At 35.3% G+C, this 16,944-nt stretch overlaps 1 protein-coding gene across 8 annotated transcripts in view; it reads right to left on the bottom strand.

Annotated features, from left to right (window-relative positions):
* Positions 1-16,944, bottom strand: part of LOC149537245 (serine/threonine-protein kinase BSK1-like) — a 380,772-nt gene that overhangs the window by 111,966 nt on the left and 251,862 nt on the right. Inside the window, exons 1-2 of one of the 8 annotated variants that reach the window (XM_089807495.1) lie at positions 16,600-16,778; positions 16,357-16,476 (exon numbers count right to left, since the gene is read on the bottom strand). The exons of the other annotated variants lie outside the window; for them this stretch is intronic. The gene's annotated coding sequence lies outside the window, so the exon portion shown is untranslated. Of the gene's footprint in view, positions 1-16,356; positions 16,477-16,599; positions 16,779-16,944 lie in introns of those variants that run through there. 8 annotated transcript variants of the gene reach the window in all.

The raw sequence follows: 16,944 nt of genomic DNA, 5'->3' as shown, positions 1-16,944 counted from the left end.
TTCGGATATATCATCATATCATATTCTCATTTTGATTCTAATCTTAATAGTTTTCAATTTCCATGTATTCTATGGTGAATGGTTTATCAATGTTATGATTTATCATTGTTATGGTATGCATATCAGAAATATATCTCTAAAGAAGTCTAATTCTCCATATATAAAAAATTTAAAATCCCCTATATTTTATAGCCGTCCCCTGAGGTCCCGTCCCCTAAATTTTGGCTTCGACCCGTACCCGTACCGGAAACACGTTCCCGTCCCCTAAAACGTCCCCGTCCCGGAAACTCCGTGGAGCATAGCTAATACATTTTAATGCCTGAAGTTTTATTAAAGTAACATCTAATTTAATTAGAAAATATTAAAGTGTTACTTTAATATTTATTTTATGGTGATGTGTACCCAAGGGAGACATAATGGGTATTTTAATATATGTTTTAGATATTACACATCTTTTATCCCACATTTTCCATATGAGTTGAGCGGACCCTTGGAAATAGAATAAAAGGAAGCATTTGTGGCTTCATTAGGAAGGTTGAATATGAGAAGAAATTGGTATGTGAGTTGCAGCTCAGTTCTTGGCATTTGAGGACGTCTATCCTCTCTTGTAACATTCTAGACGTCATTCCCTTGGGGTTTGGCCTTTGGAATTCTTTGTTTTTGGCTTCATTATCAGGCAGTTTAGTTGCATTTCCGGCTACAGGCAGATTTGGTATTTTGCTCATATCTTCTTCACTACTTGTCCGACGCTTATGCCCCTTTGAGGGAATGGTATTACGAAGGTAGTGGACTGATTGAAGGACAAAGTATTGCAGCAGCAAGTTCGTAAGCATGGGCTGGAGTATTATGACAATATTGCTGAAGTAATTAGTGAGTTGATAAATCTGCCATGTATTTGGTTTTATGAATTCTAAAAATAACATTCTATTAGCAGCAGTTCATTTCCACTTTGCATATTATTGTAGTTCCTTTCTTGTTTATGTTGTATGATACCAATTCCATGCATGAAACACAACAAACAAATAAACGTTTGATTTCTGGAGTTATAAGGGGTTTTAAGAAGTTGAATGCAAACTGTTTGACATAATTCCTTTCAGCAATTTGGTTTAGTTTTTTGGGACATCCAGGGGTGCCCATTACATCACGAGTCTAGAGAATACAGAGTTTATCACTTATTGGAGAAGAGAGAGATTCTTACTTCAAATTCTGAATAAGTATAGGTGATAGACGTGATGAGCAGAAGCTTAGTACCATGGAGATTTTAAATGGTTTGGCTAGATGATAGCATTAGTTGGTTTAGCTGATGAGTTACAGAAGTCAGGGTAACCATGGAAACAATGACAACAATGATAACAATGGCAATAAAATGAGAATGATTGCAACCATGGAGAGTGGAATAACACAACATACTGGTATATAACTCCAAGATCGCCAACAAAACTACCCCTAAACTTGTAAGGTCTGAATTTTAATAGGCACCATCGAGAGATCAAGTAGGTTAGCAAGAAGATGGTGAAGGTTGAGTAGATTATCCAAGGGAGATCAAACTGCAATATCCCTAGCAATTTTGAATTCAACTTCCTGACTACTTGACCTGAGAATTTTGTCAAACACTTTGCACGCAAGGAATATATTGCTGATCTAAATTCTCATTCTTTCTAAATGCCAAACTTCAATTCATAACAATAGATATGGTTGCAAAAATGATGAGCAGAATGTAATGTCCCTACTATTAGGGTAGATTTGGGACAAGTAATTCCTACAAATAATGGTTAGAATCACAATAACAAAACTAACTATATTATTCTACCCTCTAATTTAATCCCAATCTTAAGAAGGTCTCCAGATCGGGCTCCCTAGCTCATAGCTACCTCGCTGTCTTCCTGGGAGCACACCCCTTAAGATTCTTCTTGGATAGACATCCTCTATCCAAGGCCAATCACATATGCATATGTTGACATAATCAGAATATTCTAGCACATTGACTCTCGGCCATGGCGGACAATGAAGATCTTAATATCTCACATGCTCCATGCTTTGAGTCTCATTATTCTCTATGTTGTTAACCCCATGAGCTAACACAATATTATCCACAAGTATGATTCATTAATATAAATAAAATCATAAACATAATTAAACAAATATAATCCATAAACATACCTTTCTTACCTTCTTTTCTTGGTCCATGTGGCTCTATCCTTAGTTAGCCCTTCAATGAATTATTCCTTCTCGATTATCTCAACTCTATATTTACTTTCTAAAATTCTTCCTTTTCTAATTAAAAGGAAAGGATAAAATATTTTTTTTGTTTCTTTTTTTTCAAGAGTCACAACCTTTCATAATACAAATCCTTTAAAAAGTCACAACACTTCATAACTAAAATTCTTTGGAAAAATCTCAATACTTTACAATCACAATTTTTCTTAAGGGTCACAACTATTCATAATTATGACCCTTTCGAAAGTTTACATCCTTTCAATATCATTGATACCTTTTCAGAAAGTCACTTCTTTATTTTCTTCATATTACTTTCCTCATCCGTTTTTCATTGTTGAACTCCTATCTTCTCCTCTTCTTTTTTCCTCTCTTTAAAATAAACTCTCTTTCCTTTTATATCTTAATTTTAAGAAGTCAGGTCTGTTTGTTAAACATCTCTTGACTTTTCATTAAATTTAGTTAATTTATATTATTCTATGTTATATTATTTATTTACTTGTTTGTATTTATTATTAAATTCTATTTAGAAAGTTAACATACTTTCTACAATATTGTCTCTTGTATTTAATTTTATTTCTTTATTTACTCATTGAAATTTTATTATTTTTTAATAATTTAAAATATCATAGCAATTATTCATTGATAATATAGATTAAATAATCATTATTTCCTACATTTATATTTTAGTATTAGTTTTAATATAACTCTATTATCATTATTTATTTAATAATATTGTATTATCTAATTATTATTAAAATTCTATCTTATAATATTCTATAAGATCCACGCCCAACAACTACTTTTTTTGCAACTATTTCCTTCCATGGCCGCTAACTACGGTTTTGTTTGAAAACCCTATTTTTTGGCTTGAAATATTCTTCTAATTACAGATTCTTGGTGGGTTTTTTGAGAGCTCAACTAGGTTGTCATTAGATTTTTCCAAGTGGCCCAATTTTTCAGCCAATGGATCCGAAAACTGACAAGATATAATTTTATGGTTTTTCGAGCTCTTTTGGGTAACTCTTCAATTTTTTGGGTCTTCCATTTTTGTGTCTCAAAGTATGTGCCTTCACAAATCTTCATGCTTTTTCACTAAAAACTGAGCTATGGCAACTCTAACTAATATTCTGCTCAAAGCCAATTCAAAATTCAATGGTTAGAATTATAGCACATGGAAGCAACGGATACTAGCAATCTTTGACTATCGAAATAGTGATCAGATTGTTCTGGGTGTTACAAAGCGTTCGACTGCAACGGGTACTAATTAGAATATATGGGACCTAAATAATCGGAAGGTGGTAATGCTTCTCAAATTATCCATACCTGATGATCAACTCCCTCAAATTTCATTCGACAAAACAACTATCGAGATATGGGAGCATCTAAAGAAACTTCATGAGACATCAAACAAAAGCAAAGCCTTCTTTCTCGAGAACACTCTGTTTTCTATTATCATGGATGAGCGGAAAATGCTCCATGAACACCTGAATATGATTCAATATATCCATGATCAATTGCTTTCCATTGGACACAAGATGGAGGAAGAGGACATTGTGGTCATAACCCTCAAAAGTTTGTTCAAGTCCTACAAGCATTTTATTGAAACTCTCAACATCACTTCTACTGGTGTTGATTTGAAGTTCACAGATCTCTGCACACTTATGTTTCAGCAAGATTGGTAGAAACAACACTCTAGTAGCAGTTCCACCTCCACCTCCACAAAGAAAGCCTTTGCTGCTAAATCCTTTCAAAAGGATAAAGGCGAGTCTCACTAGTCTTCTCAGCAAAAGTTCTCTGTCTCATCTTCAGAAGGCTACAAGAAAAAAAAACTTTCAATGCAACTATTGCCACAAGTATGGTCACATGAAGGTTGAATGTCAAAAACGCTTAGTTGCACAATCTAAGCAATCAAGTTCGTAGCCCAAAGAAAACAATGCAAAGCACACTGAGCCAACGGAATTCCCCTTTTATGCCTTCATGGCTAAAAGGCCTGCAGATCATGTGAAGTCGTTTGCTTGGTATATTGATTCAAGTGCCTCTAGTCATTTCACTCACCGCTAAGACTGGTTCTCTAACTACCAGCCTTATTCATATTCTATTATTTTTGGTGGCAGAAAAGAGTACACTGTTGTCGGCAAAGGCAACATTCAAATTCAACCTACTGAGGGGAATCTCATTTTCTTTGGTGTACTATGTTCCAAGGATGGAACTTAATCTACTCTCAGTCAGTCAATTGTTGTGACATTCCCTACAGTTGGATATTACCTTCAGTTCACATCAGTGTACCATCACTGATAGGGCAACAATCTATTGGTGTAGCAGGTCTTAAGGATCATGGTCTTTTCAGACTTATCGATTCTGGTAATTCTTGGTTTCTATCTATGGCTGCTTGGCAGTCTTTTATTAGCACACTTTGGCATCAGCGATATGGGCACTTAAAAGTGCATTATCTCTCTTATCTTTCTCAAGAAGAGTGTGTCCTCGGGTCGCAAGAAATTTAGAACAGTTTGGAGTTTGTGATGCATGTCAGGCTGGGAAGTAACATCGCACACCTTTCACCAACGGCAATTCATGGCGAGCTTCTCAAGTACTTCAGCTTGTTCATGTCGATATCTACGGCCCTATGGCCACTATTTATGTTCCTGGGTCCACGTATTTTTTGTTTGTTCATGATTTCAATAGAAAAATGTGGGTATATTTTCTTCAAAAGAAATCAGATGCATTTATTGTATTTTAGAAGTTTAAATCTTTAGTTGAAAAAGAGCCTGGGAAATCTATTATTACTCTTAGGTCATACAGTGGGGGGAATTTTGTTCTAATGGATTCTCTAGATTTTTAGATACTGATGATATCAAATGCTAGTTAACCACACACCACAACAAAACAGTGCAGTTCAACGTTGGAACAAAACAATCACCGAGATGGCTCGATCCATGCTTGAACACAAACATGTTCTGAAGAATTTTTGGGCAAAAGCAAACAAACACTACAGTTTATCTTTTGAACCGGTCACCTACAGTGGCGGTCAAAGGTAAGACTCTGGAAGAGGCCTGGTCAGGTCACAAGCCTAGAATCAGCCACCTAGCGATTTTTGGCTCTCTTGCTTTTGTTTGGATCCTTGATGCGTCACGCACCAAGTTGGATGCCAAGAGTCAAAAACTCATTTTTTTGGATACAATAGTTTTCACAAAGACTATCACTTGATCGACACTAAGACAGCTCATCTTCTGTACAATCGTGATGTAGTCTTTGATGAGTAGCGAGGACTATTCATGCCTGTTTCTCCTGTTCCTAATCTTGAAAATCATCCTATGAAGGCTCATGATTTGGGAGTTAGGCTTTCATTAGGTCCAGCTGATGGGAGGGCTCTAGTAGCTCCTATAACTCCAATGATCCTTGTACAAACATCTCTAGCTTCTCCTACAAGATCACCCAGATTTGTAGATGTTTCACCTGAGTTTGATCCAGATTCTTCTAACGAGGAATTTGATCATAGAGCATCTCCTTATACTAATGTTGGTCACTCTCCTCTCTGGCCTAAGTAGTGGGCTAAGACACTTGTTGATCTTTGAGATGATGGGCTCAATTATGGGAGAATTGCTCCGAGAGTCAGTTAAGTTTTCTCTCATAGCCAATGTTCGCAGTGGGTTTGAACCTCAAACATATTCCGAGGCTAAAAGAATTCCAAAATGGGAACAAGTCATGAAATCTGAAGACCAGAGCCTGCTGAAGAATAACACCTGGGTCCTTTCTAATCTTCCACCAGGGAAGAAATCCATTGGCTGCAAATGGGTTTACAGAATCTGATAGTACTTTAGATAAGAAAGAAGCTCGTTCAGTTGCAATGGGCTTTTCTTAGCATTAGATTATGAGAAGACCTCTACTCTTATTGCAAAGATAAGCACAACCAAATTAGTTCTAAACATAGCGGCACAATTTGGCTCGAAGATCCATCAGATGGATGTCGAGAGTGCTTTCCTAAATAGTGACCTACAAGAAGTCTACATGATGCAACCTCATGGTTTCAAGGTTGTCAGTAAAGAACATGAGTTTTTCAGATTAGTGAAAGCTCTCTATGGCTTGAAGCAGGCCCCTAGGGCATGGTACATGAAAATTATTAAGTACCTCAATGATCAAGGCTTCCAAAAGAGCTCAAATTTGTACATCAAGACTATTGACTGTGACATCATCCTTCTGATTATTTATGTGGATGATTTTATCATCACTGACAGTTTAATATCTTTAATTCAAGGAATCAAACAAAGTTTATGCCATTCTTTTGATATGACTAACCTTGGGCTCATGCATTATTGCCTAGGTGTTGAGGTTTGGCAATAGTCTTCAAGTATATTCATCTCTCAGTCCAAATATCCTAGGGCTCTATTAGACGAATTTCGTATGCAAGATTACAAGCCTACATCTACACCCATGGAGAAAGATCTCAAGTTATCACCTAAGTCTTATTCTCCTCCCATCAATGATACTACATATAGGCAACTAGTAAGCAACCTCGTCTACCTCTCTACTACTAGGCCTAATATCAACTTCGCAGTCAACTACATCTCACACTTTATGACATCTCCCAAGGTTGATCATTCAATGGCAGCAAAACATGTGCTTCATTATGTGAAGGGCGCTACAGATTATGGACTTCTTTACTCTCAGAGTTCTAATCCTACACTCAATGGGTTCATAGATTCAGATTGGGCAAGCTCTGTTAACAATAAAAATTCAACTTTTGGATGTGTTTGGTTTGCGATCTAGTGTCATCCCATGGACCAATAAGAAGCAGCAGACAATTTCTCTCTCCTCCACAGAGGTTGAATTTCAAAGGGGCTATTAAGGCAGAATGTGCAGTTGTTTGGTTTTGTTGGATGCTTGGGGATATGCAAATATCACCAGTAGGACCAACCACTTTGTTTGTTGATAACGAAGGCATTATCAAATTAGCACGGAATCCAGTCTACCATGAAAGAACCAAGCATGTGGATGTTCACTGTCACTACATACAATGGTTGAAGATGAGACAATAGACTTGTATGTTTCTACAGCAGATCAGACTACAAAGATTCTCACCAAGCCTCTTGGTTCTGATAAGTTTGTCAAATTCAAAAGATAGCTTGGTGTTGTAAATAGATTAATCATTAAGGGAGGGTATTACAATAATAAATAGCATCTATTATTATCTAATGGTTATCTATTTGTAATCTATTGTAAATATTAGAATATTTCTAATATTTAGTTTGCATGTAGTTAACTGTTAGCTTTCTATTCGCTAGAATAGAATGTTTCTATTCTTTATGATTGTTTCCTAAGGAAACATCATTCATTCTTTTGTATATATTGACCTCTCGGTCTTTGTTAATATCAAGCAAATATTTGCCAATTACTTCATAATAAGTCATACATTGTTAGGTTGTGGAAGTTGTACGCAATAGTGTCTTTGTACATGGGAGGCAAGAAGGAGAATGTCATATGGTCTTATGTATAGAGGTATGTGGATTCTAAGCAAGAATGTCATATGGTGTTATACAATACAAGGGATACAACACAGGTGTGAGTCAAATTCTACGGGTAGGTAGATAGGTGATGGTAGAAGTGCAGGCTTGTACGGGCACAAGTATGAGAGACCATTTGGATGCAGTGGAGGCTGAAAGTATCCAGCTAAGGGTATTTGCCAGATGTGTATGATTCTTTAGAATGAACCTACAACAAATAGCAGCGATTAGCAACAGGACAATCTTATTAACGAAAGCCTGTGATTTCCCAATAGGTGTGACTTCATCTTACATGAAAGGGGTACAATTCTATTTCTCAGTATTTATTAACAAACATTGAAAAAGCAGCAATATATGGAGAGGTGTGATTTGTTTGCTTCGAGATAAGTTTATGAAAAGTAATGACCCTAGGTAATTGCTTCTCTTGGAAGAGGCAGACCTTTTAAGGAAAAGCATATTTTGAAAGATATATAGGAAAATGGAGAGTGAGAGGAATATATATGAAGATTTAATTATAATATTCAGATCAAACTTGGCACTCAGATCGAGCCACAGACTAAAGTTATGGATGAATGTTTTTAGAGATATTGTTATGTTATGGATTGATGTTTTTAAAAGATATTGTTATGCAGAGACAGTGTCATCAGAACATCACATAAGCTATAAGAATCATATCAGAGACAGTGATAGCGAATTTTGGATTGGCTGTTATATCAAGCCATCATATGCAGCAAGGATCAGTGGCAAGATTGATAAAGATCAAGAACAGTGGTAAGAGTATCCATTGTCGATCACTATAATAGCAATTAGGTTTGTAATCAATTCGATTCTTATAAAGAACCACAAAACTCTTTGTCAAATTCATATCAGTATAATATTTAAAACCTATTTATATATAATCAGATCAACCCTTGTCATATCAACATTTATCTTGCATTAGTTTGTTCAGAACAATCTTCATAAACAACATTCCTACCAAAGTTAAATCAGATATTGCAGTTGTTTGTTCAATCCATTTTTCAGATCAATATCTACTATATAATTGGTTATCTTGCACAGAACATTTGGATATAAGGATAATATAATCAATATTTGTTGATCAAGGACAATTTCTATAATATAGCAATTATACAATCATTGATTTGAGAACTATACCAGAATTATTTTTTACATCAAGATAGCAGACAATTGCATTGATCAATCTTTCCTTGTCAAATTCATTAGAAAGCGATTTTGATACTATACAAATTAGCAAGTCACATTACATAAACTCATTTGCGGAAAATTAAAGAGTTGTGTGTATGTTATAGATAGAAAGAAGCCTGTTGCAATTTGCATTATAAGAATTTGTCCAGATCCTAAGAAATCATATAAGGGACATTACAATGGTATTAGAGCAAGCTATATCGCCAACTTCTGAAGGTTATGAATCATAAAGAAACTAAGTGCTATTATAGAAAGAAATCCACCAAACTACAGAAGATAAGATAACATTCAATTCCTCCTCAAAGAAGAGCAAACAAGAAGAAACTGGTATGGGGGGACATGGAAAAATTACCAACTGCATGAATCAAACAGTTGCAGAGCAAAGAATCAGTCAAGAAAGAATGGCTCGACTGTTGGACTTACTAACAAAATCCATGTTAAGCAACAAAAACAATAACAATTGTAATGGCAACAAAGGAGGCCATGAAGGAAATGGAGATCAATCCAACAGTAATCATACTCCAACTAGACATATGCATTCAACAAATTCGATACTGATGATACTAACATTCCCACCTGAGTGGAACATGAAGAAAGCAATGAACCCACATTGGTAGATCTACAAGATCAATTTCAACAGGATTGGATAGATAAGGATTACAACACGATATGCCTGTAAGGATGAAGCACTTGCCCAAAGAGCATAGAGATCATTACTTTGACCTATTGAATAAAATTGGAAAGCATGAATGCTTGAATGTACAAGAGAGGAATGATTATGATTCAAATATTGCATCAAGAGTTTCACACACGCACAGACTCATCTAACCAATAATCAGTCATTTAAGGCCTTGAAGGTCGTTGCACCAAGGGGAGATAGCGTAAAGAGTTTGACAGTTGCAAGTCACGAAACCTTGGAAAAAGATAAATCAATAGATAATCATCAAGCATTACAAGAAGCAGTTGATTCTTCACATGTTTCTTCTATCAAAATAAATTGAGTACATACATTCATGAAGATTATCAGATTGTTGCTACTCCATCTTAAGGATCATGTATTGAGGATAACTAATGATTTTCTAAGTCAAAATGGCATTCATAATTACCCTTTTCATCCTCATAAGTACATGGCATCCACTAACAAGTTGGTGGCTGTGGATGAGAAGAGTATCATTTCTAATGATAGTGAATAAGAAGTCATTGTGTGTCCAATTTGATCACCTTGAGGAAGATAAATAATGAAATGTCACAGAAAGATGAGATAACAAACATAGTAAGCAAAGATAGATCAACAGCTAGATGTCATGAGATGCCAGATCAACATAAGCAAGAAATGGATAAGTTGATAGATGCTCATGAAACCTTACAGATAGAAAATCAAGGTGTAGTAACTGGACACTTCGAAAAAAAAAGAGGTCAAAGAAGGAAATGATGAGATTAAGGGATCAAAAACATAGCGAAGCACCATGACTCAAACTATTGTCTGCAGAAATAAGATAATAAAATTTGGAAAAAAGATAGGTTTGGAAAAAAGGATAACTTTCAGCTTGTTAATAATCCCTTGTTTGAGGTTGAAGCTAATGTGACCTATGATAATCTGTTTCTCAAATCAAATAAAGAAGCTATTATGGAGTCATATGATAAGGTTCAAAACGAACATAAAACTTGGGACCTTAGCACATTTCCTATCAAAGAACTGTGGATACAAGCTTGGAGTAGTGAGACAAACCATAGAGATGCTATTACCAATCACTCTTTTATCAAACTACAAAAGATTGCAATTCAGATCAGGTTAATGAAGAAGAATCATTCCATAGCTCAAAGACCATATGTTGAACACTTGAGTTCAACGGAAAGGAGAAGTAACACTTCCAGTTTATGTCCTACATAAAATAGTTATTACTGCAATTGTTTTCCCATAATGATAAAATCAATTCAAGGCCAAATGGCTTGAACCATTGCCAACTTTATGGAAGCTAATTAAAACAGGTTCTACAAGTGCCATTCAGATTTTCACCTCCAGAAATCACGTTATAACATTGTGATGGTTGCCATAGATTGGAAAACTTGGAATCCTGGAATCAATTGAGATTCAACAGCTATGGAAATAATTTAACTCAATCAATTGAGATTCAACAGCAATGGAAATAATTTAACTTATAATGATTTTCAGAAGCCTATTATTGTGTGGTTTGGTTTTCTCAAATGACCATCTTCTAAAGAGTTTGTACAATATTGGATTACTCATCTTACTAAAGGACATCAAAGGACTGCTGTTGCCCTTGTTCAACCTAGCTACATTATGAGCAGAGTGTGCTGCCACCCTTGGAACCTTAGAACTGATATGATGGATAGTTTTTTTAATAATATGGTTAAGTTTAAAAAACCTTGTAAGTTCAAGACATGAGTATGTGTAGAGGCGACCTACCAATGTAATTGAGACCCTAGTATCATCATGAACATCTGATCTTGCTTGTGGGTAAGCAGATTCAAGGAGGGGAGACTGTGATGTTCCCATCCAATCCAAACAAGAAAAAAATGTTTCATATATATACATATGACAGCTTACTGCAAAGTGCAATATGCGACGATCCATATTAAAAATGGAAATAGTGATCATAGGCAGCAATCACAATTGAGAGAAGCACTCTGTGTAACGTAGTGAAATAGCATAGAATAATAGCAAAGATCAGCAACCAAATGAAGACAAAAATCATTCTTATTTGTAAAATTGGCAATATTACACATACAGTGTTGTGTATTCAATAATGCAGCAATATGCAATAATAGTATTAGAGTGAATGTCCATAATACATCAATCTGTTTTAGATTTTTTTTAAAGGAATAAAATGGTAAATAGTTAGTGTCCAGTAAAAGGGTGCAATTTGTTAACAACGGCAATTAACAAGAAGACAAGCTTATTAATGAAAATTAGTGATTTCCCAATAGGTGTGACTTCATCTTACATGAAAGGGCTGCGACTCTATTGCATCATGTTTATTAACAAACAAACATTAAGAAAAGCATCAATTCATGCCTAGGGGTCCAATTTGTTCATTTGGAGTTAAGTTCATGAACAGTGATGACACTTAAGATAATTGCTTCCCTTGGAAGAGGCATGTCTTTTAAGGAAATGAATATTTTGGAAAGCATAAAGGAAGATGGAGTGGGGCGAGAGAAATATTTTTGGAGCCTTTGTGAATGTATGACTTGTCAACAAGACAAGTCAAAGAATACTTTCCAAGAAAGCTTATTGTTGTCATTATCCATCCCTGAGTAGAAGTCGGAAAGCATATCCATGGATTTCATTGTTGGCCTTCCTAGAGTGCATGGTAGAGATGGCATCTAGGTAGTAATTGACAAATTGACCAAACATGCACATTTCTTTGCCATATAATCTATGAACAAGGTACCTCACATTGCAAAGTTGTTCTTCATAGAGGTGTGTTGACTCCATGGGCTACCAAATAACATAGTAAATTATCAAGATAACAGGTTTCTCAATGTCTTCCACCAAGAGCTATTTAGGATGGCTGGCATAGAGCTGACCCTAAGCAGTAATTACCATACACAAACAGTTGGGCAAACGAAGATTGCTAACAAATGGATGGAAGGGTATTTACCCAATTATGTTGTGGGGTAGTAGAAGGCCTAGATTAGGTTGTTGCATTCAATTGAGCAATGCTGTAATACCACCTATCATTGGTTGATTGGGATGACTCATTTCTGAGCCTATATGGATATGATGCTACATCTACATAGAATTGGAATTTGGAGACAACATAACTCCCAAGGCCAAGGATTGGATTAAGGAGAGTCGGGACATCCTTAAGTCACTTAAGAATAATCTTCAAAGTGCACAGAATCAATAGAAGTTTTTTTGTGGATTAACACAAAGCTAATTTTATTTTTGAGGTGGACGATTCAGTCTTCTTGTGCCTAATCCCTGTAGACAGTGTTGTTGAGAAGATAAAACCTCATCTTTAGAGTTGCCTAAAAAATTCACACAGTGTTCTAGATCGTTATCTCAAAAACGCACTTGGGCTTCATAGCACTTTATCACTTGAACTTTCACCACTAAATAAGGGCATATTGCTTTTGATTCCTTATGGTATTATGATGTCAGAACGAGGAAATTTGCAAGCTAGTGCTCCAAGATGGTAGCAAGTACTTTATAACTAAGTGAAAACAAACTTGAAGGTTGATATATTCTAGTAACATCAAGTTTTTTTCAACCATTACTAACAAATCTTTATAGTTGAAGATCCATCTATTGAGGAGGAACAAACCCTTCAGCAATTTTTGATTGTGGTCCCTTCTTAGATCTCCAAATCTTATCACGTTGTTCATGATTAACAAGAAATTTTAAAAATTCTTATTCACAAATTTATAACATGCATATTTATCACTCTTTATGTTGGGCCAGTTCCAAGGGTTTTTTAAGACTTTATTTGGGCTGCTTCTACACATGAAAAGGAATTTCATAGAGATGTCTAGGATTTTTGTTGTCTCCCTTGTGAGCCTACCAGCGTGCATTTAATGGAAACTCATCAGCAAGTGTGATATTTGTGTACTAAGTGGATTATTAGAGCTCATAAAGGAGATGAAACTGAATTATATCACTTTATGTGGTTTCTCATAAAGACAAATTCGAAAAGGGCTTGGAATTCAATCTATCCTCGTTGAAATGTCATCTTTTTGAAATTGGAATTAATGATAAGCAATAATAATAAAATTAAATTATAAGAGAATAAATGTCCCTCAAACATGAGATACAAAAGGAATAGCAAAAAATCATTTGAAAGGAGATGTGGGAGGAGGAAACAAGAATGGAGCATAGGAATTATGGAGGGATTAAAGAGAGCATAGGAGGGGGAAGAAAATAAGTAATTATTTCAAAGGGCAAAGGGTTGTATTATGAAAGGTCGTCTATCTCAAAGAGCGAAAATGATGAAGGATTGTGTCCCTTTTGGAAAGTGTTAACTGTGAAAGGTTGTAACTATTGCAAAGGGAAGACATGATGAAGAGATGTGACTTATCCTCGCACTAGATGATATAAAGAAGATAAAGTTTTATTTGAGGATGAAATCCAAGGGAAAATGATTTGGGGAATAACATTTTTTTTTTCCAAAGGCAACAATGAAAAGTGGTGTCTCAATCCTTATAAAAGGTGGAGACATTTCACCAATACAGTAAACAAGAGAATTTATTCCAAGTGTTCAAGGATCACTAATAAATCCATCAAAAGAAATCCTTCATTTATCCATCAATCATTAATCCATCATGAAATCAAGCAAACTATCATCAAATCCACATCAATCATCCCTTCATCTTGGAATCAAGAAATCAAGCATCTTTCTATCAAATTGGCATTCATTCAATCATCTTTGCCAATATATCAAACAACACTCCTTACATTATCACTGGTCAATCATCTTATCAGCAATCACTTAATCATCACTCACCAATACCTCAAATTATACAATCAAAGGAATTCACTCAATCAATCAAACATTCATACAAATATCAACCAATCGGCATAAATCAAATGACCAAGTATAATTTGAATAGAACTCAGAAAATAGTACAACAATCGAAAATATTAAAGAAAGTGATTGGTATGCAATATTATAGTATTAACTATAAAAACAATCATGTAAGGGCTAGTAAGGAGACCCGGTTGGGTGGGCAAAGATGGATTCCCTATCTAAGTAGGCCACCCCATGTTGGATGGACAAGAACTCCTGCCACTTGTGGAACAAGGGGTGTTATAAAATGCCCTTAAATCAAATGACCAAGTGTAATTTGAATAGAACTCAGAAAATAGTACAACAATCTAAAATATTAAAGAAAGTGATTGGTATGCAATATTATAGTATTAACTATAAAAACAATCATGTAAGGGCTAGTAAGGAGACCCGGTTGGGTGGGCAAAGATGGATTCCCTATCTAAGTAGGCCACCCCATGTTGGATGGACAAGAACTCCTGCCACTTGTGGAACAAGGGGTGTTATAAAATGCCCTTGGGCTTAGCTACAGTAAATGTTCTACAAACCCTATAATGGTCGGTTGTTGGAAGTAAAACTAAAGACTGGAAACAATCATGTATGGCTTAGAACTGAGACATGATTGGCAGGACAAAGACGAGTTCTCTGTCTACATAGGCCACCCATGTTGTGTGGGCAAGAGTGTTTAGCAAAGCATGGTAAGTTGTCATTGATAATTACTAATATTCTTTTTCATGGTCATTTTGGAGTTGAGAGGATTTACTGGAAGTTTTACACTTGCAAAAAAAATTAGTCTACTGGAAGCAGTGTTCAGGCAGTCAGAAAGACCAATTAAATATGAGCAGATTTAGTTACAGAATGAGATTGTGGGGCATGGTGGTACAAATGATTACGTCTAGTACGATCATCGCAAGGTCTGAAGTGGTTGCATTATGGAGATATTCATTTCTGAGTATTGGGCTGACATTTCTGTGAAGAACAGGGCGGTTGGCAATGATTTACCAGTATGATGTATTGGTCGGAGAATTAATTTCCATAAATGATATATTTTGGTTGAGCCAACATCAGAGTTATTTACTCTTGATTGACTATCATCGCTTTATTGTTTTGGTCAAAGATTCTACACATTTCATTCTAGAAGCCGAAAGGATTATGTTTTTGGTTAGGAGATCATATATTGGATCAAGTTTTAATTGCATAGGAGATATGTGATATATGGTTAACAATTATGTTGCATGGATGCAAATTGTATAGTCACAGATTGTGTTTGATGCAGAGACTACCAAAGCTTCATCAGAACTATTCTCAAGGGGAAACGAAAATTCTACTAAACAAATTGCTCTTTATCTACTGTGTGAGGCTTGCATGAGAATCCGTCTCACTACAGCACACAAATATAATGGTGGCAGTTCAATATGAGGATAACAATGTTGATGAAACAAAAAGTTTATAAAATTGTTTCAATTTAGGCCTTTACATTAGCTATCATATTTAATTGCACTTCATAATTGAGTAAACATGTAATCAAGCATTATAGACATCGCTTCATATAGTGTGCTAATCAATTATATCAATATGTATTGATATTATTTCTCACAATGCAAAAATATTCACACATAAGTATATCCCTATTTCAAATTTTGGTATGGTGTTAGCTATATTCAGAACTTGAGGATTGTATGAGGTTTGCTTAAGAAATGAATTAAAAAATGTCTATATACAAAGTGATGAGCACATGCTTATACTAAAGGTGTGGTAAATCAGTATAAGGCAATCTTTTACTCTTCCAAATTGATAATCACAATAATCATCAATCATGCAACATCAGCAACTAAGAACACAAGATTTATGTGGAAATGCTTTCCTGAGAAAACCATGGCAAAATATTGTTAATAAAGACTCCTCTTACAAACATTGTAGGCACCAACCTATTGAAGACAGCAGTCCATACAAAACTTTGTAGAAACCAACTCACTGGATACACCAATCCCCACCATTGAGCACCAACCCAGCAAGAGAGGCCAATCTCTTCTATTGAGAGGCACCAACTGGTAACACAAGAGAATCATACTCATCATGAAAAGAAATCTCCTTCAACTCTACCTCAAATCTCCTATAAATCACCTTTAAAATCAGAATTAAATCACTTGAAAGATCTGCTATAAATGTACCTTTTATCTCCTTGAAAGGTCTGCTATAAATCTGCTCAAATCTCCTTGAAAGTTCTGCTAGAAATCTGCCTTCAACTTCTTTAAAAAGTTTGCCACATATATACCTTAAATCACTTGAAAGGTCTCCTATAAATTTGCTCATAATCTATTGTAATTCTGCTCATAATTCTGATGCAATTTTGCTTCTATATCTGATGTAATTCCGAGGAGAAAACTAAATAAATTAGTGAGTAAAATTTAAAAACACACCTTCCACTATCTTGAATGGAAATAATGATCTTAGATTGCTTGAAAATTTGAAACAACTTATTTCCATCTCTAGATCACTACAGCAGCTCTTTTATA

Source organism: Cupressus sempervirens, chromosome 10 (assembly GCF_028749045.1).
Source record: "Cupressus sempervirens isolate cs-2001-9-10 chromosome 10, ASM2874904v1, whole genome shotgun sequence".
Classification (NCBI taxonomy): domain Eukaryota; kingdom Viridiplantae; phylum Streptophyta; class Pinopsida; order Cupressales; family Cupressaceae; genus Cupressus; species Cupressus sempervirens.
The sequence above is the reverse complement of the archived record's forward strand: the minus strand, read 5'-3'. Positions and strand labels throughout refer to the sequence as shown.